Source organism: Nothoprocta perdicaria, unplaced genomic scaffold (genome assembly GCF_003342845.1).
Source record: "Nothoprocta perdicaria isolate Ctin4 unplaced genomic scaffold, notPer1 scaffold_353, whole genome shotgun sequence".
NCBI classification, from domain to species: domain Eukaryota; kingdom Metazoa; phylum Chordata; class Aves; order Tinamiformes; family Tinamidae; genus Nothoprocta; species Nothoprocta perdicaria.
This window is the reverse complement of record NW_020455592.1, coordinates 233,995-236,979: the sequence shown is the minus strand read 5'-3', so window position 1 is coordinate 236,979 and position 2,985 is coordinate 233,995.

Sequence of the window (2,985 nt, the reverse complement as noted above, 5' to 3'; positions counted from 1 at the left end):
GTTAAATTAGCACTAATCACTAGTAATTATATGGCAGGATACCTGCTGAGGTAACTGAGAAGTCCACAAGTAGCATGCTGTACGCTCTTCACTCCCATTTCAAAGCACGTTGCCTTCTACTTCTTTGGGTTAACTTAAGACTTCAGGGCCATATACAGCAAAAACTGTGACATAAGTGATGTTTTTACAAAAGCATCTTGAATTAGAGCAGACAGAGCAGATTAGAGCAAGTGCGGGATCCCAGCTGCGGTGCCGTGGGGCTTGCTCCCTAACACGGGCCAGGTCTGCACCGTGGCGCAAGAGGGGCCCGAGCAGCACCGGGGAACGGGTAACCTGCGTGTGCTTTTGTCCGGGCTAGCAGGGAGCCCTCCCAACGCTGCTCTGGTCGAGCAAAGCCCTGAGCAGTGCTGGAATGAACGCTGGCAGGCGGGGGGACTGGGAAACGCACTAACAGAGATTGCACCCTGCTGCATCTCTCTGTGTAGCCTCAGCCCTTACCAAACTGTCACTGAATTACTCTATTTGCAGTACCAAAAGGGACAAAAAAAATCAAGACTTTTCTTTCCTTTCTTCTATATATAAAAGAAACGGTTCTTTTATAAATAAAAGACTTGTTGCATGCAGGTCATAACTCCATATCCACAACACTACTGAGATCAAACAAAAGGAGCAGCTTTGGAAGCTTGCGGGGTTATGAGCAAGAGTAAAGCTTGACCTCTCATCCAGACCCGGCTTAGTGCTACCTGTGGGTTGCAGGCGAGCCACTGCCATGGAGGCTAATGGGGCTCACATGCACCTTGCCTGGCAGTGGGTAAAGCAGGGCTGGCAGCAGCTGGGGACGGCCCCAGCTCGCAGGGGAACTGGCATTGCTCTCAGCAACAACCAGAGCTTCTCAGTGTGCACACAGGTAAACTGCTCCAGCCTGCAGCTACATGACCTACAGGGCTCAAGTGCCATAAAACAGTAACTCCGACTGAAGAGAATTCACAGAATCTTATTTTTATTGTAATTTTAATAATATTCTTTTGTCAAATGAAGCTGAGAAACTAGAACTGCATAAATAGGCAATACACAGAGCCATTAACTGATCTCTTGATTAGTGTCCTATTCACACATTTCATCCTTCTGTACTGGCAAAGTTTTTGCTACAGTGTCAATTTAACATATGTATGCTTAAGTAGAATGACTTTTCCTTTCACAAACTGGTAAAACTCAAACCTCTGTCAATATCCGAATAACAAAAAATCAGTTTGAGTCAAGTGTAACATCTTTTTAATCTAAAGTGAGCTTAAAGTTATGAATACCTTCAGTCCCCTTGTATATTGTGAGAGGTATAGTCACAATGTAGATATACTTTGTTCTATATAAAAAGAAATCAAAATGTGATTTGCATAAAAATGTCTTAAGAGTATTTTTAAGATTTGATACATTGTGCTAAAATATTTAACTTTAGCATTATGATAAAGTACATACCAATGAACAGCCACAGTAATTGCTCATGCTGAATATATTAAACCCTCAGTGCTTCACCACAGAACTGCTGTATTCACACAAAATTTTTTGGCAGATTTAGAGTCTGTCAACTTGACATCAACTGATATAGGATTTCTTCATCTTACTTTCACAAGATCTACATGAAGGTTAGAAATTACATTTCTTGGTTCTAGCATTGAGTTCAGTTAAGGAAAAAACAACTGCCCAAAGCACAATTACTTTGCCATGACCTCATTTCTAACCAGAAATGCTGCAACAAAGGCAATGTGCAGGGGAAGGCACTGCAGAGATGCCTGCTGCAGGGTTTAGAGGAACAGGAAAATCGTGCTGTTTTCTATATTTTACCAGACACTATTCAACTCCAAATGCTGGTCTGTGCAAAAGCTTCATTTTATGTATGCACAAGTAACCTAATCTTAACAGGATTTTTCCAATTTTTCTGGACAATACACTCATGAGCTGCTTCTGAAGAAATTTCTGAGTAGTACTCTAATAAAAATAAGACAGAACCTCAAAATGAATGCAATGTTAGAAATAGACAGCATATATTACAAATCTTTTCTTGATAGGAACAATCAATAAGAATACATATTAGCTTAAAAACAGTTCAGCAAATGTTGCTGACCTGCAAGAAATCTCAGTTCACTATTTACAAATAAGACAAAAATGAATACAAGAAATTTTACACATTTGGTAGTCAATATGTTATTGTTTGCCAAGTAGTCTATTAGAAATTGATATTTAGGAAGACTGGGAAAAATAAACAAAAATAAAAAACCAAACAGGTATCACCTATTCAGTCTATATTTCAAAAACAGGAAATTAGACAATGAATACTGGAAATAACATTCTTCCTCATTAGGGATATCAGGGACAGATGTGACAATGCTAAGTATTCTGTCATTAACTCCATTAAAATGTTCTGTGCACAGGATTCTTAATAAATATGATCAGACCTACTATAAAACAACAGTTGCAACAAGTTTAATCCTGCATCTGTTAAGAACTCACACTCCTGGCAATTGCCAATTCAGAACAGTTTAATGATTTTTTTTTTTGCTATACATAAAACGTTGTAAAGAAAAGTCCAACTTAGGTACTTGGATCAACACAGATCAGTTACTCACAATATTACTTCAATGAGATGACAAAACCAATGAGCCAACACACACTTAAACTCACACAAAAAGGAACATTTTTTACAGTTTACACTGCAGTCCAGCATGAATGCAAGATACAGTAACTGTATTGGTCCAGTCCTGCAGAACATTTTACTAAGCAGTATGACAGTCTTATCTGTACAAGGAGCATCTCTTCAAATCCGCTTCTCTTCCACATCATCCGCCTCTGTCTGTGAGAGTAGGATATGTGCCCCCTCCCCATCAGCAAAAGTAAAGAAAACATCAAATAATCAAGAAAAAAATACAATACATTTTTCCCCTTTTGATGAAAATGTTTTTCTGTTTCTGAGTTGTTGTTTTTTTTTTGTAA